A 26,300-nucleotide genomic window follows, 5' to 3' on the forward strand; every position below is an offset into this window, starting at 1 on the left:
CATTAGCGCTGTCATGAAGCCGCCTCCACAAGACGCTTTGCAAGCCCAAACAACTGCAGGTGTACACACCTGGAGGCCCAATCACATCCTTTTAAGACGCACACAACCTCACACATGCACACAAAAGGCTCCTCCCATTCTCTGAAAGCTTTCTCCCCGACCGCAGAACTGTTTTAGATACTTTCTTTTGTTCCGGCTGCGGACTCTGGCACCCGAACGGCAAAAAAAAAAAAAAAAAAAAAGGGCGGCTTCCTCCGCTGGCATGCTCCTCTTTGAACTACAACCAGAGAATTAAATTCCGAGGCATTGGCCAATCCGACGCAAGACGCACAACAACATTCGCTTGAAACAAACGAGCGAACGTCCCGGCCTGCCGCTAGGAGCCGTGCCCGGCGCAAACAAGCGCCTGCGGTTCGTGGTGATCATGCAAACAATGGAAAAGCTCGCCAACGCGCTACTGCGACAGAAGCCTTTGAAAAGCAAAAACCCGAATCACGGCCGCGTTTGCGCTCTTGTGTCAGCTTACGAAACAGACGCTTGCTTGTCAGCGCGTTCTGTTCAGACAGCTTAGCTTGTTGCACTTCACTGGGTTTGGTGTGCGAAACCGGTACCGCTGGGGGTAAAAAAAAAAAAAAAAAAAGGCTTCAATAACTTGGTTTAGTCGACTTTGATAGGGCGACAAAATTCCTGCTTTGAAGCGCCGCCGGGAAAAAAAAAATTCTGCCAGAAACCATGTTTTGCGTGGACAATTATTGTTGAGCCAATGATAAACTTTGCCAAAAATGAAAAAGGAGCATCTGAAAGTGCTTTTAAGACACATTCAGATATGTAATGTAAACTTAACAAGTGTGACTGAACTGAATTGTAATTAGCATTTTTTTTTTTTTTTACAATAATGTTAACCGCTAGTGCGCTAGTGCTAATTGTGACTGCTAACCAGTTAGCATTTTATTGACTTAGATTCTGTACACTAAACCGTACACTCAGAACCAAGTTATGCAGTTTGAGTGAGGATGACACCTCGTAAATGTGAATATAATGGATATTAATTTTTTTCACATTTATTCTTTGTAACGGTGGATGAGGGGGCCATTATTACTCGATTTGTCAATCAATGCTAATAGGAGATTTGATTCTAAAAAGATGAATCGCATTCAGTGTTTGTTGTGTTCTCAATTCATTTTCTGCATCTGAAAGGTGGCAGATTGTAGCATGTTTTTGACATTACCCCCCCCACCCCCAAAAAAAAAAAAAATAGGAGAGTAAGATGCGCTCAGAGCAAACCGCCGCGAAAGCACATAACTACGCAACAGCCGAGCGTCCGACCCCGAGCGTACTCTGGCTTCTGATCAGCAAACAAATCATGTGACTTAATAACAGAGAGCCGCGCGAGTGACGTGCTTGAGGCAACAACGGCCCCCACCCCCCTGAAATGCTTTCGGATGTCAGTTGAGGAAGTGCAAAGTGACAACCGCCACCCCCGCGACAAAATCATGTTTTTAATAAAGAAAATAGCTCTCCATAACATCAACGAAGCCGCACATTTTTCAACGATCAGTCAACCAAGACGCAAATGTCAGCTTCACTCGGCCACGAAGATAACAAAACTTGAAAAGTTATTTAAAAAAAAAAAAAAAAAGATACACTGCTCTGAAATAAAAATATACAAAACTGATTTTTTTCAATCTCATACAGTATATAATGGCGGCACGGTGGGCTCAGTTCTAAAGAGTTCTCACAGTTCTGAGGTCCAAGGTTCGATCCTGGCCTGCGTGGGTTTTCTCCGGGCACTCCGCTTTCCCCCCACGTCCCAAAAACACGCAACATTAATCGGACACACTAAATTGCCCCGAGGTGTGATCGTGAGTGCGGCTGTTGGCCTCAACGTGCCCTGCGATTGGCTGGCGACCAGTTCAGGGTGTGCTCCGCCTCCTGCCCGTTGACAGCTGGGATAGGCTACAGCACTCCTTGCGACCCTCGTGAGGAAAAGCGGCTAAGAAACTGGACGGATGGACAGTATATATTGTACACTTTGCATACATCACTGATCATGGATTCAATTATGAGAATTGCCTGGGACGCTTCATGGCGAAAAGATGATTTTGCCTCCCGTGAAAGCGATTTTGAACGAGCCCGTCGAGCGGCGGCGGCGGCGCACGCTTGCCGAGGACGTCTGTGCAACGTCACCGAATGCAACATTTGGATACAAAAACAAACAGGTCCAGAGTCCGCTCTCAAACCGCCGACGGCGCGCTAAACCCGACGCGACTCTGCGAGGCCATCGTGGGCGCCAGCATGTGTTTGCTTGCAGGCGAGTGGCGGAGCGGCGCGAATGCCAGTCAGTCATTTTCACTTAGCGCGGTCTTAAAACAGCAGCCATTCCTTGCATGCTGCTGAAAAACATTCCCTCAAGTTCAAACGCGGCAGTTGTCCGGTTTTCAAGCAAATGATTGTTGAAAAGTAGGCCCCCAATTTGGACTTCTTAAAAACAAGCATCAAAGGACCCTGCAGAAAGGAGCATTATTATTTTACCTCCTTTGCCTGTTGGTTCTGTTACGTCATGTTTATCGCTGCTATTGATTTTTATTGCGAACCAAAATAGCTTTTTCCAATATTTTTTTTTGTTTTTTGGAGTGGCAAATAAGGAAACAAGCTAATGGTGTCGCAGAAGCTTTGTAAAGCGCTACATCTTGACATGTCGCGGAGGAGCTGGGATTAGCCTGCTACGTTAGCTCAAGTTGCGGATGTTGAGTGGCACTTTTCATCGTTTCATCATTGTTGCTTCACAGTTAGTATTTTTTTGTGGGTTGCACTTTTGGTGCATTTTATTTCCGAGCGCAATTCGAGATAGATTTGAAATGACGTTCAAGGGTTTCAGGATCACTTCTTCTTTTCCGGGCTGTACCACTGCGCCGAAGATGCGTACCTGCGCCCCGGCGCTGTTGGAGGCGTGATTGGTGGGAGAAAAATGCGGGTTTGTCGGCACCGAGCGGAACTGGCGAAAGATCCCTCCTCGGTCGAGATATGTTCGTGCGTATTTGCATGCGAGTGCAGATGCTGAAGTGACGCAACAAAGCGCACCATCTGCGCTTCCTTTCGCGCCCTACAAAATGGATCCTTGCCACCTCAGCATAGAGGCCTGGTCTAAGATCTTGATACTTAGACGATTAGTCAACGCACTTGAAAAGATGACAGTGAAGCCACGCCCGCGCCCTTTCAATGGCACCCCGCAGATGTCTATGAAGTGAAAAAGACAGTAAACTAATACTTTGATAGTTGAATGCGAGATGGGTCATATAATTTGGAAATTTATAACATTTTCCATCAAAACCAAAAAAAAAAAACTGCATCAGAAATGTTGTGATATCTTCAGTTTGATGAACAACTATAGAAGGAATTGTACAAGTTTTGCTTTTTTGGACTATTTCACCACAGACAGTCATAGCTACGAAAATAGCGACGACAATCATAGAACCAGAAACGTAACCTAATCCCGCAGAGCGAACACATAATGGCCCTAAAAGTTCTGGCGTGAGGTTCCAGCGGTCTCAGGTTTCTCAACGTTTGCTGGCTATAGTTGCACCACTTAATTAGTATGACTAACTGCAAAGCAATCTGTCATTTCCGCGGCTGTCGTTCCACCGAAAGTTGAAGCCAATTTTAGTCTTTGTTACAAATATTGAATAGACTGAAAAGTTTCAAATCAAATGCTGAATTTTCCCGGACATAAAGAAAGCTCATCAAACTCAGTTTGGGCCTGTCCAAAATTCATCCATCTTCACGTCTACGTGGCCTGCTCCATTTGTAAAGCAAGAATTCCCAACTCTGCTAATCACGGCTGAATCGTGCGGCAGTTCAATTCCGGCGTTGTCAGTGTGCATTCAGTCCATTTTCTCTAATCTGCCCCTTGCTAACCGGTGACAGCTTGAGTGTGAGGAAACGTTCCTCGACGCCGGGGACGGGGAGACTGTACTTCCCCTGTCACATCCATCGGGAGCTAAGCCGTCGATGAAAGTGGGAGGGAAGCGGATATCGGTGGGGGGGGGGGGGGGCCAATCGCTCACCACTTTCCCGAAGAGAGGTCTCGCGCTTGGGGGGTATTCAAATAACAATGGCAAGATGGAGGCTTCCTGCGGTCACGTTAGCAAAGACCACAACACTCGCCGATCGTGACGGCCGGGCCGGGCGCTTTCGGGGGGGCCCGCGGGGGTCAGAGCACACATGGTTCCAGTTGGGTTCCATGTAGGAAGCGGTAAAGAAAGAGACGCAGGAACCCTCCAATTCTCACTTCCTGCTTCTGCTGGAAACGTGATCCACGTGCCGGCGGCCCGCCGCCTCGAACACAGCGCTCAGTGTTGAGGGGGACGGCGCGATCGACGCGGAGCGGCCCCCCGTTTGTCGCCCGGGAGCCGCCTTTCGGCGCGTTCAATCATGCTGTCAGGCAGGGAAGGCTGAATTTGCCCATTTTCTCAAACAAGGGGACCGAGACACTCCAGTTTTCCTGTTATTATTTCTCGCAAGAGTTTAATATTGGCAGCGTGCCGTAGCACTTCCTGGATAACGCGCAAACAGACAAAAGTCGGACATTTGGAGGAGTTTCTTCAATCGCTCATGGGCAGAAATCATTTTTGACCAAAATAATGCTATCCGCAGGATTGCGGCTATAATTCAACTTCCCGTTGCTGACATCATTTTGGACAGCAAACAAATTCTCTGAATTCTGCTTTTTAAAGACATCAATTCCTAAATTCTCTTTGATCAACTTTTCCGTGAAAAAAATGGCCGAACAAGTTGTCGTCTTTTAGGAAAAAAACAAAAAAAAAAAAATCGTGTTTACTCAAGAGCGTCTCTGTTCCCCATAAGAATTCCACTCCATTTAGCCTCAACTTCTCCAAGGCGTGATAGTCGACTCCGCATGATGATGGAAATTTTAAACCATCTATTAATCGGAGAATCAATTGACGCATGGACGGAGGTAGAAACGAGTAGCAAAACAACTTTCCTTTCTTAAGGGACGAAATTTGTTCAGCCAAGAGGGCCTCTGCTGCAAACAGGTAGTGCACTTCATTTCGCCTCAACAATTTCGAGACACGATTAATCAAGTCGACAGAATTGAGTCATTCCTCCGCTAACCGACAAACGAGCTCAAGGAAGAGCGAACTCCAATTTTGCTCAATTTGTGATTCATCAACAATCCGCTCAAGTGAATTGCACGTTTTTCTGAAGCGAAGCGCCATTCAACGCAACCATTCGCGCAACAACAATGGCGGTGGCTTTTTACGGTTTTTTTTTTTGGGACATTTATTTCAGGTGTGCAGTCCTGACCTGATGTTCAACTACACAGTGGAAACAAGCGCTCCACTCCACAGGATAATGGGCGCAGACAGAGAGGAGAATATAGGTGACGCATGGGCGAGGCAGTAATTACAGGCTGTCGCAACCGTCTTAATTGCCTCTGGTGCCTGCAAGCCAAGTCCATGTCAGCTAAAGTGCTCCCGGTACGAAGAACTCCGGCTGACCTCGCCGTTCCTCCCCGAACGGCGGAAAGATGACTCGCCTCGCAGCGCCACAGGTGACGCTTGGCAACACAAAAGCCCGCCGCCGTTCCGCACGTTCCGACGACTCGTTTCCAGTCGATTTGATCATCGCGGTGGACCGAGCCGATCTGGCGGTGGCAAACCAAAAGCGGCTGTGAGATTTCCAAAAACTCCGAGCCCCGTTGTTTATGCTCTGATGTGTCTGGCTCAGGGCGGAATTCTTGCCCCAGCAGGCAGCGCATTTTTACAGTGTTGTTGCAAGAGGACGAACGATTACAATACCCAAAAAAATTACAGCACGCCATATGTCCGAGTTAGCTCTCAAACCCGCATTATGATATACGGTCGAAAGCAGCGATGACTCGGCAAAGACTTTTCCGCGAAGGCATTTCACATTTGAGGTCATGTGAATTGAATTTGCAGAAACGGCATGAAGCAAAGATCCAAAACAAACAACGCAGTGCGATCTAAAGCGAGGCCCGAAGACAAAATTCAACACGTACGATTCCTTCGTTTTACGTTTCGAGTAACGCTGAAGTAATTTGCGCCATGCTGACAAGGCTGGAGCTGACGTCACCTATCCCAAGCAGGCAAAATAATAAATCAGCACGAACAACAACTAAAAGAACATTACATCAGCTACGCGAGCTTGAGCTACATCCACGGGATGAGCTCATTCCTACGGGTCAGCATCATTCTGCTCAGCGCAACGCGGATTCTCCCATCCAATCACGACATCCATTTTCGACACGGCTTCTCGCCGTACGGGTCCACGGCCACTCGCGGCGGGAGACTTAACTGCTCGGCACTAAATTCAGAAGACACGTTTACGCCAACGGACGTCTTGGAATCTTCAGTTATCCCGTGGTAGCCGATAAACAAAACGTAGTTATGTTCCCATCAGTACTTTGAACACATTTTCGTTCCACAGTACTCAAATTTATCTGGAATAACTATGATATGTCTGTCAGGGCAGCATTATTGTGTGCGATATGAAAACCTTCGAGGCAATTTCTCCCAATCATTTTGAAACACTCATTTAAAATGTGAATTCACAAAAATACAGAGAGAGTTTCTTTCGGCTTGTCCCGTTAGGGGTCGCCACAGCGTGTCATCTCAGATGACCGCTCGTATTTGCTCGGTACAGTTTTTACGCTGGATGCCCTTCCTGACCCAACCCCTCTCGGGGAGCGGAGGCCCCAGTGGGATACGAACTCACGACCCCTGGTTTACCAGATCGATGCTCTAACCACTCACAAAGATACATAAATGGACAATTCTCATAATTAGTCGGGGTTAACCCTAAACATTGTCTGCAGGTGGGAGTCATCAACAGCAAATTTGATCTCACGTCCAAGAATTTCTACCCAGGACATTAAGCAACCACATAATCTTGCATTTTTGATTGAAAGGTGAAACGTCTTCAGCAACCGTGACGAAATCCAGTTGCCTTCAATTCAGCTATTGCGGCTCACGAGGGGAAATGTGCTGTGGAGAGATGTCGGATGCGGCGCATGAACCAAAAACCTGGTCACCGCTCCAACCACCCGCGCACAACACGACCCGGCGACTGCTCGCGCATACCGAGTAGCTCCCGCTGCTAGAACATTCCCACACAGTCTCACTCCCAACTGGTTTTTGGTAGGCTGCTTCCCCCCGACCAGAACCTCGCCCACGTTCTTCTCGAGTCCACTCTGTGCTCTCCTTGTGTCTCGCAACAAGACGAAGCACGTTAACGCTAAACCTCTTTGGTAGTGAAAGGGATTGTGGAGATTAAATTTATTTTGAATTCCTTTTCCTTTAATGTTGTAATTACCCCCCCCACACACACACACACACACACACCGCCTCCTCCTCCTCCTCCTGCAGCACGGCACTAAGATTGATTTGAGAACATCTTGCCAATGAAAGTATTTCCTTCAGTTCCAAGACTTCCAGTCACTCGTTGGATGTAATCCTTAAAGAGTGTGTGAATTGAGAAGCAGACCAACAAAAGCCTCTGCTTTATTTCTTTTGACATAAAGAATTTTTTTCTGTTAGTTGGTTGGAGCCCGTTTGACCAATTTTCAACGTCATAAGCCAGGTCACTTGTGTCTAATCGCACTAAGCAGCTCAGCGGCTGCACATGCTTTGCGTGCGAGATTTTGCCATTATTTTGCCGTGCCCCCGGCAAAGACCGGGAATGCTAAGGTCAGCGGTGAGGCTGTTACGAAACTTTCATCTCCGGCCAGAAATCATCGATTAAAACTTATTTGTGTGACAAAAACAGCCGCGGATCATAAAGGGGAAGCGAGCCGGGGCCGAGCTCAGCTGACTTTTTTGGGGCAAAATGCGGTGAACTGCTCACAACTCAATCAAAGGGCACATACACGTCAACAAATAAGCACGCACATTCCCGTTCAGAACGGAAATGGAAAGCATTATTCTTCACTTAACGGGAGGAGTCGGGGGACAAAAAGTGAATATTTTGAGGAAACCGGAGCACCTGGAGAAAACCAGACGTCCTCCATCACCGGGCGGAGAACCACAGTACCCGAAATGAAACACCAGGGTCACAGGGAGTAAACCGGCATGGCCAGGAAAGAACAAGAACCCGAAAAAAAGTAGCACCTGCAAAAAAAGGAGTGTCCAGAGTCAACTGGGATAGTGAAGCCATTTTTTTTTCCCCCTGAAACGGTACTGTGGCAATCTGTTTTGTCAATTGTTTGAAAAGTGCCTGAAAAAGAATAGTATGTGGAAGAAGTACTCTGAGTATCTGGAGAAAAAAAATATTTTTTCAAGAGTAAACTGGAACACCCAGAGGAAACCAGAGACTGTACGGGGAGGAAAGCAACACAAGCATTAGCGGCACTTACAAACTGGACGCAGAAATTTGGACTCGAGATCCAAATTCAAAATGTTTTTGCAGTAAATTTACTAACCAAGTTGTATTTTTTTTTTTTTTTTGGAGTATTTTCTTTTCAAAAGATACCACAGCCCAGTAGTGTTGCTGTCATGCATATCTAACCAGTTCTTTCAATTCCTTTCTGGGTTGCCACAAAGTGCGCACCCTTGAGCAAGTCAGTCTTTAATTAACCTAAGATTCATGTAAACCGGAGTACCCGGAGGAAACCCAAATAACCAGAGAACAACCACAGTATCTCAGAAGAGTACCCGAAGAAAGCACACTCACGCACGACATTCGACATCCAGAACCTTCTCGCCGTGAGGCGGACACGCCGACCACATGCTCAACCACGCTTCCGTACGCGAAAGACATTTTTTCCGGAAAAAAAAAAAAAAACTACTGCGGTAACGCAAATCTAATCTGTTCTTTCCATTGTTTGCCGGGTAGCCAGAATACACAATGACGTGCAAATGAGGGAAATGAGGTTGTGAGCGAAGGTTTCACACTGTTGCGCCGTCTGTAAACTCTTACGGGTGAAACATTGGGATGACTAAACACGAGCGGGACTGGTATAATCTGTGACATTCGAGCACGCTCGCGTCCACGCATCCAGTAGTCGCAGCTGTGCCAATGACGTCTGTGAAACGTCAAGCCAGCGCAGGCTTTCGTAATTTGTTCTCCATTTAGAGGTGCGGAACTACTAATTACCTACGCGCTACCGTCGTAGAACGCAACGTAAAATGGAACCGAAGACGAGATGAACTTCCCGCGCAGACACGTAGGCTTTTGTCTCTGGTGGAACGAGGTGGGGTCCAAGATCGGTAGCTCGTTAGCATTTTTCCACGTGGTACTCGGGGAAACAAAGGTGGTACGACCCGGGAAGGGAAATTCCAAATGCGAACTGCATTTTTCTTTGGAACTTCGTATGCAAATGCAACACAAGTTCGCCGGTAGCGATTGGCTGCCCTGGAAGCCGACACGACGTTAACTTTCAAATGGAATCTGTGACTTTCTGCTTTCAGGTCGCTTTCCCGTCGTCGTCGCTAGCCTTGTAGCGACTCAGTTCGGACATTTTAAGTGTTTATTTCAAGTGCATGTTGGCGTTTTTCCCTCTTCCGACGACTCGTTGTGACATATCGACACGCAAATTCATGCGCACTCCACAAAGACACACGCAAACTTCCCGTATGCGCACCGACTCGTTTGTCAGTTGTCGCTATCATCTCCGGCCTGACACCTGGCGCTCGGCAAACAATTATAAACTCATCAGGCGAGCGGATCCTGGTCGGAACTCTAACATGACGGACAGGTGGTCATGAAGTCGGCAGCTTGGAGATAAGAACTCGAGTCAAAAAGCTGAACCTGGACCTGCGTGTCGGTCGTCCAACGCTGAACTAAACTAAGAAATAACGCGAGTTCAAAATAAACTCAATCGGCGTTTGACCGAGACTGTGAGAGTGGAATTTATTTTACAGTCGTGAGTTTAAAGATGTGCCCGCATAGTCAGCTTTACAGATGCCATGTATCAGGCCTCAATGTAAGGCCCGCTGCTGTTAACCTGTTTGTGGGTTCCGTGTAAATTTGTGATCGTAACCTCTACGTTACGGAACAATGTTCTCTAAAATATAAACAATCCCTCAAATGTCAATGCAGTAAAAAGAAACGGAAAACCATCAAATAATTATCAAATTGATTGGAAAGTTACCAAACTATTAAAATTATATCATTAAATCAATATACTTATACTTGGAAATATTCAGTGAACATACATTGGGCTTTCAGTCAGACAGCAATTATTATTGATTCTTGAATAAATTCCAGCTAATTAAAATCAATGTCATTAAAAATGATATAACAACGAGCCCTTTTAATTTCACATTTTATTTGACAGTTGATAAAATTAAACAAAAAAAATGGCGATGTCATGCTTGGAATCAGATTCACATACCTGACCAGACAATCCTGTCATTTTGACTTCTTTTCATATTTCGGCAACATGATTGGAACATATTTTACACTGAAGTAGTTTCAATCGACCCCCTTCATTATCTGTCTCATGCACAAAATCTTCGTGAAAGTCCCGCGATTGAAACGTTTTAACAGTAACAGTTTCCCCGCGTACAACATTATGAAACTGCGCCCTGTTACTGGGAGCTGCCATGTTCGTTTGATAATCGAGAAGTCTCGCAATACGGGCCGCGCGATCTCGAGTGTTATGAAACAACACGACATTAACCTGTTAATAACCATTTGTGAGTCGTCTGGCGAAAGCCAGCAGTAAATTTCTATGAAGATCTATAAAATGATTCATTTCCGTATGTCTACTGTCTACACAAATTTTCATCGCTAGCGCTCATTCGTTTTTTGCTATTGCGTAACCGACGCGTAACCTTACACGATCGTTCGCGGCTTACGTTGACGCCTGAGGTATCCTGTGCAGGAGTGGTTGCAATTATCAACTATACATAAGACGTGGTGTTTAATTGGGGAACGCCGTGGATCAGAGCGCAGGTCACGCTTCGGGGAAATATGGTAATACTTCGCTGACGAGGTTGCACAATTTCTGACGCAGCTCTCGCATTCGATCGATCTCATCACGGGCCGATTTCTCAACGCAATTTGGAACCGGCTCCAAAACACGTACGAGACTCACACCGCATCCACATTTGCAAAGCAGATGTCTACTTGAGGGAATACCGCGAAAATCTTCCCCACCTACATGATGACGCGTCAAAACCCGGGGCTCCGGGACGCGGGAAAACGTGACCCGGCACGTCTGACGGCCGAGCTTCCGCGCATCTCGCGGGCGAACGGGAAGTGGAAAACGGGTGGCGTTCAATTGATCCAATTGTTTACCAGAAATCAGGCCTGACCTGGCTTTTTGCCGCTCTGTTTGAATAATCAGCTACAAGTCAAACAAACAGCACGAGGAGGGATTTTTTTGTAAATAGCATAAAGGGGGGGGGAAGAAGTATTTTCGTGGAACGAAGACCTCCTCTTGCAAAAAGATCAACGCAGGGCCTCGGCTTCCTGTTTGGCGGTCTCCGTCCTTATCTGTTAAATACGGTGGGAGATTCTTCAGAAAAAGAGCTTTTAGATATGCTGCGCTCGTTTGTAGTTTATGATCAGATATGGACAGCAGCAGAATGACTGCATCATAAAAAAAAAAAAAAGAAGGTCAGACCTGTCTTACGCCGAGGCCGCCTATCGCTGCTGCCGCCACCCTGACGTTCATACTCGCTGTCGCTGAGCACAAAAGTCAGCCGCGTGTACCGCTCCACGGGTAGAAAGCGCGTGGGACATTGTTGGACTCGAACTATTTCAAATAACATTGAGCCATGACACCGAGCCAGACGCTGTGTCCGTTTTCGAAGCTGGCAGCGGTTCATTAGGCGCACGTCGCTGGCGCGAAGCGGCACACATCTTGATTCCACCTGAGGCCGGATAGACTTAGACGGCTCAGAGGTCCAGATTACGAGCGAGAGCCCACCCCCAGACTCCAGCGGCACCTCCAACGCGCTGGTCTGAACATAAACACGGCTTGGGTCTGGTTGAGACCCCGTTTATTTATGTCTGGGTCTAGGACACAATTAGAGCAAGCTAGATAGGCAGAGGACAGACAGACGAGAGGCAATCGTGGTGATCCAGTTTTATTCCACCATGTTCTTATGGTGCAGAAGTGGACAACGTCCACACGCTGCACCGTTCTTATCTGCGCTCCGGTCCAATGTGCAAACCGTCAAGGAAAACTCCCCCCCCCCCTCCCCCCACCACCACCAACATTTGCAGAAGTTTATTGAAGTCGCGGTGACGTTCAAAAGTGCTGAAAACTCGCCCGACGGAGCTGGCAAAAGTCGAGCGGGGGGGGGGGGGTGAGAATCCAAAGAATTACCACCGTCTGTTTACCGCGACGAGAGAAAGAAAACGTATGAAAGTGTAAGCTTTCATCTTTGGCGCGTTCTCCTCGGCCGTATCGGTTCTATCTCGATGTATTTATTTTTTTACAATCGCGCTTTTACGGCTTGATGACCACACGCTGCAGAAAGCCAGACGTCGTAAGGTGTTTTTATGGCCTTTGGAGCTCCTTTGTGACGGCGCCAAATGTCCTCGCGTTACTGTACAACCATTGCCGGAAACGGGTTCACTTGCATAACTGTCGCGGGAGGCTACGCGCCGCCCACGCTTGATATCGGAGCTACGTTAATCCCTTGTTTCAAAATCAAGGTTCCGTTGCAATGGTTTGAAATATTTTTCAAGTGAGCAGAGAGTAATGTTTCCACGAACCGGTTGTTGGCCGACATCACCTCTACGCTTCTTAACATTAATTGATACCAAATCAATAACCGAGCTTCCAAGCTAATACGCACTACAGCGAAGCAATCTTCAACGACAAATACACTTGTCGGATTCTGAACACAAATTTCAAAAGTACGCCACGCTTCTTCTGTTATGAAAAGATTGGAGTTCATTTTAAATCGCCTCGTATCAAAAAAGAAGGATATGTGTGTCGCGAAACACGATATTTTTAGCGCATCACGACTCAAGCGATTCCGCCGCGTTTCTTGAGCACAGAATATGTGCATAAATGTGAGTGGCGGAGGAGGAGGAGTGAAGCTCCAAGGAGAAGAGATGGCGAGGGTGGATGACTTCAAATACTTGGGGTCAACAATCTCGAGCAACGGAGAGTGCGGTAAGGAAGTGAAGAAAGGGGTGGAACAGTTGGCTGGAGGGGTCTGGTGTTCTATGTGACAGAAGGTTCTCCGCTAGGATGAAGGGCGAAGTTTATAAAACAGTGGTGAGGTCGGCCATGATGGACGGATTAGAGACGGTGGACAGGAAGCAGAACTGGAGGTGGCAGAAATGAAGATGTCGAGGTTCTCGCTTGGAATGGATTAGAAATGAGCTGATTAGAGGGACAGCCAAAGTTGGATGTTTTGGAGACGAGGTGAGAGAGAGAGCAGACTTCGATGCTTTTGGACATGTCCAGAGGCGAGAGAGGGAGTAGATCGGTAGGAGGGTGACGAGGATGGAGTTGCTCGGCAAAAGAGGGAGAGGAAGACCAAAGAAAAGGTTGACAGAGGACATGAGAACGGTGGAAGATGCACGAGATGGGCTGAGATGGAAAAAGATGACACGCTGTGGCGACCCCTAACGGGACAAGCCCAGCGGAAATGAAGAAGAACGATATCGCGCTTGGTTTTCTCATTACGTCCATACCTGGCGATACTTTGCTGGTATCACTGTAGAAACCTCACGACCTCAAGCACGGCAATAAAAGCTAAGGGGGAGGTGATTAGCTTGGTGGCCTGACACGGCGTTCACGTAGTCACACACGCACGCACACAAGTATAAACATTGCACAATCGCAATAGGCGCAATGCGAGCGGCTCGAGCTAATGAAGACCACGCTGCCTTCTAATGCCTGTTTACGCTTCAAAACGGACGCTCCTTCCCACTCGGCTACGACGACGGGAAGAGCCCAGGGAAAGGAAAAAGGAAGCTGGGACTAAAAATACAGTAGGACGCAATAATGAAAATCAACAGAATTAAAAAGAAAAAAAATTGGGGGAAATGAAGTTTAGCCAAAGGATAATGTTTACGTTACTTATTTAAACCCGTCCTCGAGATGATTAAAGAACTCTTTTGCGAGACACGTTTCGACGTGAATCATTGCAGAATGCAAAATAAAAAAGCGAGGACTGTTAATATCGCCGCCGTGTCGCCAGTCAAGGACGAGGAGACCCCGAGGGCGGATAAGGGAAGCTGGCCGGCGCCCACCCCTTGTCGAAGTCGATAAACCGGCAGCTAGCGGCGCGGAAGTTTGCCGGCAGCCGGCGAGCGGGTCCCAAAACACCTCACTCACATTTTCCTTTTTCGCCTGGCTCCAAAAAAAAAAAAAAAAACGGGCAAAAAGCGGGCCGCCCCGAGCATACTGGGTGGTCCGGACTACAGCGCGGCAGTCCGTCTGACCAGTGAGGTTCAGGACCACTAGGGGTTAGCCTTAGCGTTAGCCCATCACGTGCCTCGGAATTTTTGGAGCGCTTCAATTGTGTATTTCGCCCTCAAATAGCCTTCACTTAAAAATAGTGGCGTTGGTTCAAAGTCAGTGGCTAACCAAAACAGCAGCACGCAACTGCACGCAAACAGCCTCCAAGATAAATTTACCGGGGAAGGATAAACGTTCCACAAAATCCGTGTTGCGCAGCGGACCCTTGTGAACCCATACCTTGGCACCTGCGGATTCACTTATTCACTTCATTGTATTTAATTATTTTATTTTTATTTAATAATTCCATTTTAAATCAATAACCATCGAAAATAGCACTGTGTTCGCTAAAAATTGTGTTTAATCTTCATGTCTGAAAAGATTCGCAGTCATCCGGGTCTTTGTCAAGGTTGAATCCAGGACAATGGACTCCTGGTTGCTACATTTGTTGTTGTTTTTATTTTTAATTTGATCATTTTCCCCAAAAATTCAAATCTGACCCAGGCAAGTTTCCTATTAGAGTAACAACATACTGATGTTATATTTATGCATACATATCCGCACTAATCGTTATCATGGAGGGCTCTAAAAAAAAATTCTGAAATATTAATAAATATAATAATACAAGGGAAAAATATTTTTTAAAAGTAATGAAATAATGTAAACTAAAAATACATATATTTTATAAACTTTGTACAATATAAGAAAAATAAAATACATAAAAATACTGTACACGATGTAAAATTTTCTGACCCACACATCCTCACAAGGGTTATAAAGTACAGTAAACCATATTTATTTTAATAAACTGTTAATATTAATGTATATATATTAATTAATATATATATATATATATATATATATATAGAGAGAGAGAGAGAGAGAGAGAGAGAGAGAGAGAGAGAGAGACCGTTTTGTAAAAAAATAAAATGAAAAAAATCTACACAAAATCAATATGGAAAACCACAAAAGTTCAATGAATGTATTACAAATAAAAATAAACCTTACAACAAATGCAAAAATACTCCCCAAAAATGGTAAAAACATTAAAAGCAAGAAATAAAATAAAAAAACAGCAACGTGCAGCTTGAGAATGCATCCGCACTGGTTGGAACTCTCAAGTCTCCATTTCGAAACACAGAACAAAAATGTTATTATTTTGAAAGCTTAAAACCGCATCGGTGGTAGAAGAGAGCGACGCATTCACAACTCCGTCGCAGTGCAACCCTGCACACAAACTCTTGTCATCCGCTCCCACACGTGTGCAACTTAAACAAAACGTTTCTTTTTTTTCTTGCGATAACTGGGAGCCATAAAGCCTTGCAGTAAGACCAGCTCGGGCACATCTGGTCCAGTTTTCTGTAAGGGCCGTGGACCCCTGCTACTGAAGCGTTTCGATCGGGGGTCCGCAACAGGCCGGGCCCGACAATTATTCGCATTTTTTTTTTCCTTCCTCCGTAGAATCCAGCGGCTGTGTCGCAACCGCCTGCTGTGTTGTGGCTTGTCCAAATTCGACATACTTCTTGTACTCCAGAATAAAAAGGGAGGAAAAAAATATATATATATATACATACAGCATATGTTTACTGTACACAAGTACACAAAGAGAAAAGACTCGGACAGTTTTGATAAGACAAACTGGATTTGGGTTTCGATGAGAAAAGGCGTGTCGGACAAGAAGAAACTCTGCATGCAATTGTGTGTGTGTGTGTGTGCGTACGTGTGTGTACCAACATTTAAATACAGCAACACAGCAGGTCTAAATATTAATCCAAAACGGGACAAGGCTTTATTTCTGAAACTTATAGCTTGTATGTATTATTCTAAACGACTATGCAGTTTGAACATTAGCAGTCTGCCTAAACAAGGCAAAAAACGTGGGAAAAAACTTCTTGAAATGAAAATGCGTCCACATGAAAGTGAATTCACCGTTATGTCTTGCGCAAAAATCAAACCCGAAACTGAAAAATGTATCGTGACAGCGGCACTTTCCTTCTAATGAGTCAAGCTACAGTACTACTACCTTGGCCTTGTTTACAGCGCTAAAGCTACTTAAATAACTGCTAGCACTGCTATTTTGTTGAGGTTGAAAATCATCCATCCATCCATCCATTTTCTTTCCCGCTGATCCTCACAAGGGTCGCGGGGAGCTCTGCAGCCTATCCCAGCTGTCAACAGGCAGGATTCGGGGTACACCCTGAACTGATCGCCAGCCAACCGCAGGGCACATTGAGACAAACAGCCGCATGCACAATCACACCTAGGGGCAATTTAGAGTGTCCGATTCATGTTTTTGGGATGTGGGAGGAAACCGGAGTGCCCGCCCGGAGGAAACCCACGCAGGCACAGGGGGGAACATGCAAACTCGGCACAGGCGGGGCCGGGATCGAACCTGGGTCCTCAGAACCGTGAGGCCGACGCTTGACCAGTTGATGCACCGTGCCGGCCTGGTTGAAAATCAATCGTATTCAAAAGTTTTCATGAAAGTGAGAAAACACAAAAAGGAAAGTTCAACCATCCTGCATTGGCAGCTTTTCAGTTCATGTTTGATTGTATTTTATGTATTTATTTATGTATTTTCTTGACTGCCCCTGAAAATCAAGAGTGGAGATGAAGGAACCTGTGCCATTTATTGCAGATACGGTCACGTGCGGGTAGTGTGCAAATAATGTAGAAAGAAAATAAGAAAGAAAGAAGAAAGCAGGTCGGTGTTTTTCAACACACTGTACCTGTGGGAACCAGGACATTAAACATTGTCAACCAATCAAAATGGGCCCCACCTGAGCACGTGACTTTTATGCCTGCCAAATTCCGGCAAAGGAAGCGGCACGCTGGCTCGCTTTATGGCTGCGAGTCGTCAGTTTCGCGCGATTATCGGTTTCGGAGAGCGACATTGATCTTCAAAAGCAGGATGACTTGCGATGAGGCGGGCAAAAAACAAAAAACAAAAAAAAAAGAGAGATCATAATGCATGAATAAGGCACAACCCCCGCTCGGCTGCACGATGGCGTCACCACGCTGCCATCTAGCGGTCAACATCGAAACTGCTGCATCATCCATTTGAATTGGGCTCAACAGTCAATCCATAACCCATGAGATAATTTTTCCTTATTTAGATACAGTAAACCTATATTTTATTTCATAAGTCAACGTTAATATTAACATATTATTTATTGTAACATTTTTATTTTATCTTTTTAATGATACCAAAAGTATATCCAAAACTAAATTGTAATTGTGTGTATCTGTTGTGAACTCATGTTCAATATTAATTTAATGGTAATATTTTCAATATTTATTCCCATATATTGTATCTACTTTGAATTTTATTTATCATGATGATTATTTATTATTATTATTTATTGTATTACAAACATTTTGAGAGAATAGTGAACTAATACTTCTAATATGAATTAATTGACAGAAAGAATTTTAATATTTTATTTTCTGAATGATACTGTATGTTGTTTTAACGGAAAATAAATATCTTGAAACTAATCAAACTATGAGCAAGCCTTATTATTTTAACATTGATTTTTTTGGGGGGGAATATTTCTCATTTTTACAGAATTTTCCATCATCATAAGTATAACAACTGATTCAAACTGACTTCTCGACTGAGGTTTGATATTAGCGCCACAGTCCTCGAGTGGCCACGGGAGGAACTACACATAGGGGAAAAAAACTCCGAGTTGTGATGTGTATATTTTCCACTAGAGGGCAGCAGATCCCTACTATAAAAAGAGAAAAGGCCCAGGCGTCCAAAATGGTGAAACTCTTTTCAAGTACTGTACATCACTGAAAGTGTGATTTACACCAAAGCGGAAAATAATTTTAATTTCATTTCATTTTGAAGCTTTGGACAGTAATGCAAGGATGTGCCTGTTGACAGCGGCCTGCCGTGCGAGATAACTTTATGGTCATTTTGTCTCACCAGGATTGGCCAAAGACGGACGGACGGAGACAAGGGCAAGAATTTGTAAAAGTGAGGCCAGAAACTTTGTCAAGAAAACTGTGCAGCGTCTGCTTCTTGCCAACCACCACCCGCCAGAAATGTGTTTTATTCTTATTTCAATTTATTAAGACCGTTAATGTGATTGGATAGTTATGAACATAGCCACGTTCCCTGTTATAAGAGGGTGTGCACAGTTGTGCAACCACATCATCTCAGCTCACTTTTGTTTCATTTTATTTTTTCAATTGAGTTCTACAGTTTATCCGTCACATCAATTATGGAAAAGGTTTTGAAATTACTGATAATCAGGAAAAGGTAGTAATGTGTGTGCCGAGCCAGTAGACGGCAATGTCTAATTAATCAGAACGCAGGCGCATGGCACGACACCAGTGGAGCAAATGAAGTAGGAATATGTAGGGAGGAACAAGTAATATTTTAAGGTATGCATACAAGCGTAACCTCGTATATAAAAAAAAAAATTTACTCAAAAAGTTTCACATTTAGACAATATGTTCAAAGAATTGCAATGTGCATGGCAGGCCAGTAGATGGCAATAAAGTTGCCCAGGTGAGCGTCTCAACGTAGCAGATGGAGCAAAGAATGAGGGCGATTTCAGGCACGCTTACGACAAGCCTCGAGTACATTTGGGACGTTTACTTCAAAAGGTTTCACGTACAAATCGACAATATTACCTCATCAGCTCAATCTGATTGTGAAAAAGGTTGCGACGTGCGGGGGGGGGGAGAGAGACACAACGAAGATCTTGAAAAAATGGATTTTCCTTCAAATGTTTCATGAATTTGGATTCATACACTTTCACCATTCAGTCTTTTGGTGCCAAAGCCAAGATTGGGAACACAACAGAGCGTCCACCGCAGACATCTGTGAGCTACGCAAAAAGCAAACCATCAAAAAAAAAGCAAGTCAGTCAAATGCGTGTCAAGGTCCAGACTTGTTCAAACCATAACTCAAACCTGAATCCTGAACTGTTCCCCTTCGTTTCCTGGTTCTCCTATGAATCCATCCCTCACAAAGAACCACACCGCATCCCAAGACACCCAATCGGGCATAGCTGAGGTCAGATGGATGCTCCAAACAAACACCAGAATGCAGAGGCAGTTAGAAGCTCCTTACCCTTAACCAAAACCACAACTCTAAGCCCAAATTTATCCTGAGAACCTGTTCCCTAACCTGAATTCTTATTTGAATGTTAAACCCTGAACCCTGAGCCCTCACTATCAAGACCTCTTATTAACCCTAAATCCCATCTCCTAACCCTACACCTAACGCCTAACAGTCACCTCAACACCTTCCAGAACCAGAATCCTAACCTTAAACATACTGTATCCCAATTCCTGTTCCCAACCTTTACCTTACAGCAATTCCCTAAAATGAACCTGACCCCCCTTCCCTACCCCTAACACCTAACAGTCACCTCAACACCTTCCAAGACCTGAATCCTAACCTTAAACATATTGTATCCCAATTCCTGTTCCCAATCTTTACCTTACACCAATTCCCCAAAATGAACCTGACCCCTATACTCTAACCCTTAACACCTAACCTTATCCCTAATAGCTCTTCCCTAATGTCACCCCAAGCCCTACCCCGAACCATAACCCCTAACTTTGACCCTGATTCTAACCCTAACATCATTTCCGAACCTAAGTAATCTCAACACCGCCACCGTGGTTTTCGGAGGTCGTGCACCGTTAGATAGCCACCTGCGAGCTTCTAGTAAGAACAATTTGGACAAAACCACAGAAAGAGGACAGAAGTCTTCAGACGGAACAACATACAGTACAAATGTGGACAAATGAATCGAATACGCCGCCCAAAGTCCTACACTGGATATCTAAAAACTGCCCTACCGAAAACATTCAGACTTCTTCGGGACGCTTTCCGTTCTAGTCCACCAATACCGGAGATGTTGTCCGCCGAGATCTTACAGTAAAACGTCCAACCTCTTTGAAACCCTTTTGTCAAGCATTTATTTCCCAGACAGGTGCAAAAAAAAAAAAAAAAAAATATCCAAAATATTTCCACAGCTTTTCAAAAAAAAAAGCTCACTGCTTCTCCCACACACACGCATAAACATACACCTCGGAAAACAAAGGTACCATTTTACTCAGGAAGGGTCAGCGGTTCTCTCCATCAGACGGGGGCTTGTTCTTGGTCAGAGGCTGCTGCCCAATCTCAGACCAAACCCCCCCTACCACCACCACCAACGAGCTCTGTCAACCCCCCCCCCCCTGAGCCCCCCGCCGCCCACAGAGACAAGCTCCCCATTGTTTGTGCCGCACTAATAAATGACAGTCGTCCCGTTCTGACACGAGATACGCACCAAGACTGACGATGCAATTTACGCTGAGGATCATTTGTCATGAATCCCCGAACGGAAAGGTCACCTGACAGCAATGCTGAGGGATGGGGCTGCTTTCCCCCAAAGACAAAACAAAAAATTAGGTGTCAGTCATGTGCAGTACAAGTTCCTCCTGCTCCCCCCCTCCAGTCGGGATAAACAGTGAGGTCATGACACCCAGACACGGGAGTTCGCCATCAGGTCACGTTGAGCTTTTCACCTGCTGCTGCAGTCCAGCTCTTTGAGTCTGATTCCAGACCTGAGAAATCAGCGCTGGACCCGAGCTCCTAAACACACCACGAACCAGCACGACCGCAGCAACGTGACTCGTTTACCTTTTAGCGCGTTTGCCATTAGCGGCATGCGAAAGGCCACCCGACGGCCATTCCGACTGCGGGAATGCAAAGACTCAAGAACTGATAGAAATAACAAAAAAAAATGTTCGACTAGTTCATTGATTGGTCAGAATTCTATGGATTGTGTTGATTACGAAGGGGGTTAGTCGTAACGTGCCGCAAGGCACCGAAGCTAGAAGACAAAAGAAGAAGTATGTCTTAAGATTGCAAATTTACAATGAGATCAACCTCTGATGTTGCCCTCGTCGTTGCGACCTTTGGCGTTTCAGTTCCGCGAATGAAATTCAGACGCTACCGAAGGGCGGCGACCACTTCAGAAATCCGTGCCAAGAAAACCTTTGAAAGGCATCCCCACGAGGAGCCTGAGCGTGAGAACCCTCGACAGTTCCACGCGGGAAAACATGCTGAAACGTTTCGCCCGTGGTGGGAAGAAAAGAAAATTCCTGGGGAGAGGGAAATTAGCCGCGGAGAAAGAAGAAGAAAAAAAACGGACGCTTGTTAAACGAGTCAAACCCCCCCGTGCGGAAATGGTTCTCTGCTGCGGTTGGCCCGGAACCAATCACGTGACAGCGCGCTTGACGTTTGCGCGAGAACGTAAAATCGTTAGCGACGACAGCCCTGAGACGTCAGGAAAACCTGCGACCCCCACCTAAAAAAAAACAAGTCCGTGCTCACTTTGACGAGTGTTTAGTGTCCATTAGCGGACTTCAGTTTCCTACGATAACGTCGGCCATCTGGTACAAGTGTAAAAAGTAATGGGAAGTCACAGAGGAAGCTAATACCCAAATTTATCAATGACACAATCAACCACCTCTATGTTGGGAAAACGAGAAATTAAAGCCTATTCAAAAAGAATTCTCATAACTTTATCATCATCATAAGCGGTTCACCGGACGTTTCTTTTCAGAGAAGAGCAAAGTGACTGCTAAACCAAAAAAAAACGTTTTCTTTTAGCTATCATCGCTATCTAGTTTGTCATTTGCACCCAAAGTGCAACGGATATATTTTTTTTCCCTCGTCTTTCGAATCCAAATATATATTAATTTCGATATTCGATATCTGACAGTGCTCGGCTCCGACGGCCGGTGGTGTTTCAAGGTCGCGCGTAAATATGCTAAATTAGCCTTAAGCTAATCTATTGATCATTTGACTGCTTAAAATTTAGAGTCCGCAAACATTTACCGCGATTACGACATTAGCACTGCGTTAGCATCGGTTGATGATCGGCTACGGCGTCATCCGACTAGCGAAACCTCAAATTTTGTCACTGCCGTTAATTTAAAGTATCAGTATTGTACTGTAATGACAGAACCGATTAATCGAGAAGTTAGTACAGTACGAGTTTTATCTATATATTTATTTATTCTGGTGCTGACATGACACACGGGGGCGGGGTCGACCAAGGGTCACGACTGCAACCATGCGCCTTCTCCGCCACTCGCACGCAACAACCCCCCACCCCGAAAAACAGGAGGAAGACGACACGAAGAACCAGCGTTCAGTCGAGGCCCCGCTCGCCGACACAAAGTCCGTCTTTGTCCGCCGCCCGGGTGGGGGGGCGGGCCAGATAAAGGAATTCTTGTGTGTCTTGGCCGTGGTTGGGGGGGGCGGCGGCGGCGGCGGGGCGAGCGGCGCTCTGACCGAGTTTATTTGACACTTCAGCTCCTTTTGTGAGGGGCAAGTGTCCCAGCGTCAATGCACGGCCATGAGAGTCACTTGGCACTGGCCGGAGGGTCCCTCTTCAGTGGAGAAAAGGGGGCTTCGGAGGGGGGCGGGGTCTCGTTTGGTGTATTACCGACATAGAAGGGGTGCTCTGTCCCTCCACCCCTGACGATAGACGTCTCAGTTTCTCGCTTGCGTAGGGTCTCGTCCGTAAATTTGCCAATCGGGGTGCGATCCGATGAGGCTTACCTGGAGCGACGGCGGCGGGGGTGGGAGCAGGTGCACAAGGTTACGCCACCGACGCAGAGCAATTTATGGGGTCTTAAGACCAACCGGGGTGCGAGCACGTCACGCGTGACTAAATTCACCCGGGCAGGTTCGATTCAGGTTGCCGTGGACGCAACCGCGTTTCATGCTAGTATAAGACGTAAGCACCTTATTTCTATCAAATTAAAACTTCAAAATATTGATATTTTCAGCAAATACATGCTAATGAAAGATAGCTACTGAATTGTAAAATTGGCAAAAGCCGAGACCAGTTTTGCTTCTGAAAATGTACAGATTGCCCCCCCCAACTTCGTTTTTACCCATAACGGGAAACACCTCCACCGCCCACCCCCACCACCCCCCCCCTTTTGACGAAGGGTCGGAGCAATTAAACTGTCCTAACAAACAAACTCAAAAGATACCAAAAAAATACCTCATGTCCTACCTTAATAATATCATATATACATTTGGATTCGGGCTATGACAATAAAGAAATGTATGACAATCAATAAAAGTGACGGCAGCCAGTCTTGGCCCTGTTTTTTTATAGGAACATTTTCTCAAACCCTATCCCTACAAGTAGTGATTTTTCTCCAAATTTCCCATCGTGACAATATAACATTATAGTGGTATTTTGCCATTTTTACACTGTGACACATTCCAATATATAAGCAACTGAAATGTCACGATTTATTAAGATAAACAGTCATGAGGTCCAATCTTTGACAACATATCTAATATTCTTATGCCCCCCCCCTCCCTGTGATTTTCATGACTATTTCTTCATCACCCACGTTTGAGTTCAAATCCCACATACCTGCTTGATCAGGTGATGCTCCACGAGGTCTTCCAGCAGCTCGGCGCCTCCGTAAATACTGCAAATATTCCAAAGTATGACAAGATATTCCAATCCTTGTCGTCTTTTTGAATCAGCCCCATCCACGGGAATATCAATTTTTTTAAAAAAATGATCATGTTATCCCGTGAGAGTCGTCTGTCCCACATGTCCAGCAGCCGGACTTGAGGGAAGTCACATTCCATTAGAAAAAAAGTGTGAATATTCCACAATTAACGATGAGGCTGTTTTATCCATAACATCGATCCATATTTATCCGTGTTCTTGTATATTACTATGAAATGCATTTTCTTTTTTTTTTCTTTTTTTTTTGGGGGGGGGGGGACAAGAAGAAACCCGGCGAACAAGCGTTTAGACTTCTCCACTCATCCTCAAAAACATCCTCGCTAAATCCGTCAAAAAAAAAACGGGCGAGTGGGGCGTGAAAATCCAGCGACGAAATGACGATCAAAGAGAGAAATAAGCAGGACGCATCCGGCGCGGCGATGCGCGACGTCCAGCAGCAGCGAGCCTCCTCGCACGCACCGCTCGAGTCCGGCGTCGAAGTCACACTGAGCCATAGTAGCGACTCTGCGGCCAGCACGTGCTGCCTTGCTCGTGATGTCACGCGCAAGGCACCCTGGGACTTGGAGTTTCGCTCCAAAATGGGACCCGGCACGCGTTTGAACAGCAACGCTTTCAACTCATCGTCCGCCCATCCGTTTTCTGAGCCAATCGCAGCTGTCATCGGGTGGGCAGGAGGCGGGGTACCCCAAGAAGTGGGTGCCAGCCAATCGGAGGGCACACTCACAATCAATTAAAAGTCTCCAATGAATGCATGTTTTTGGGATGTGGGAGAAAACCCGAGTGCCCGGAGAAAAGCCATGGAGGCACGGGGAGAACACGTACACGCAGGTGGGGCCGGGATTTGAACCCAGAACCGCGAGGCCGACACTCTAACCACTTGGAGTTGTATATTATTCAAAATCTATCTCATCCGTCCATCCATCCATTTTCCTTGCCGCTTATCCTCACGGGGGTCACGTGGAGTGCTGCAGCCTATCCCAGCTCTCATCGGGCAGGAGGCAGGGCACACCCTGAACTGGTTTCCAGCCAATCACAGGGCAAATGGAGACAGACACCAGTCACACTCACAATCACACCTACGGGCAATTTAGAGTGTCCAATCAATGTCGCGTGTTTTTGGGATGTGGGAGGAAACCGGAGCGCCCACCCGGAGAAAAGCCACGCAGGCATGGGGAGAACACGTATACGCCGCACAGGTGGGGCCGGGATTTGAACCCCGGTCCTCAGAACTGCGAGGCCAACACTCGAAACAGTTGGAGTTGTCCATCCATCCATCCATCCATTTTCTTTGCTGCTTATCCTCACGAGGGTCACGGGGAGTGCTGCAGCCTATCCCAGCTCTCAACGGGCAGGAGGCAGGGCAGACCCTGAACTGGTTTCCAGCCAATCACAGGGCAAATGGAGACAGACACCAGTCACACTCACAATCACACCTACGGGCAATTTAGAGTGTCCAATCAATGTCGCGTGTTTTTGGGATGTGGGAGGAAACTGGAGCGCCCACCCGGAGAAAAGCCAGGCAGGCATGGGGAGAACACGTATACGCCGCACAGGTGGGGCCGGGATTTGAACCCCGGTCCTCAGAACTGCGAGGCCAACACTCGAAACAGTTGGAGTTGTCCATCCACCCATCCATCCATTTTCTTTGCTGCTTATCCTCACGAGGGTCACGGGGAGTGCTGCAGCCTATCCCAGCTCTCAACGGGCAGGAGGCAGGGCACGCCCTGAACTGGTTGCCAGCCAATCGCAGGCCACATGGAGAAAGACACCAGTCACACTCACAATCACACCTATGGGCAATTTAGCGTGTCCAATCAATGTTGCATGTTTTTTGGGATGTGGGAAGAAACCGGAGCGCCCACCCGGAGGAAACCCACGCAGGCACGGGGAGAACATGCAAACTCCACAGAGGCGGGTCCGGGATCGAGCCCGGGACCTCAGAACTGTGAGGCCAACGCTTTAGCAACTGAGTCACCGTGCCGCCCTCTCATCTTTATGTTTACAAAATATTTCGGATACATCAATTTCACCATAAGCCTAACAGATGATTTTAATTTGAACAAAGTCTATCCGTCACAATCAAAGTCGCATTAATATCAGCGTTAACAGCCAAGTGTGTCATGATGTCATCAACGGCGGCAGCCGACCGGATTGTCAGTCATCGGGTGTCGGCACGGAGGCGGCTCGCGTGCGAGCGCCGCGAGTGAGTCACGATGATCATTGGCGGCGGTGCGCAACACACACGGGTGATGTTGCCGTATTAAATCACCTTCGTGTGAATGGATGAATGAATCTCTTGTCTTTGGTTACTTCACTTTCGTGTCGAGCCAGTCCCGGGATCCGAGCTTCCTTGAGAGCCAAAAAAA

The 26,300-nt window shown here is 46.3% G+C and overlaps 1 long non-coding RNA gene across 1 annotated transcript in view; it reads right to left on the reverse strand.

Annotated features, from left to right (window-relative positions):
- Positions 1–25,070, reverse strand: part of LOC133515080 (uncharacterized) — a 57,857-nt gene extending 32,787 nt beyond the window's left edge. Inside the window, exon 1 of the long non-coding RNA XR_009798951.1 lies at positions 23,830–25,070. This is a non-coding gene — a long non-coding RNA (uncharacterized LOC133515080). The remainder of the gene's footprint in view (positions 1–23,829) is intronic.
- Positions 25,071–26,300: the final 1,230 nt, after the last annotated feature.

Source organism: Syngnathoides biaculeatus, chromosome 16, assembly GCF_019802595.1.
Source record: "Syngnathoides biaculeatus isolate LvHL_M chromosome 16, ASM1980259v1, whole genome shotgun sequence".
Classification (NCBI taxonomy): Eukaryota; Metazoa; Chordata; class Actinopteri; order Syngnathiformes; family Syngnathidae; genus Syngnathoides; species Syngnathoides biaculeatus.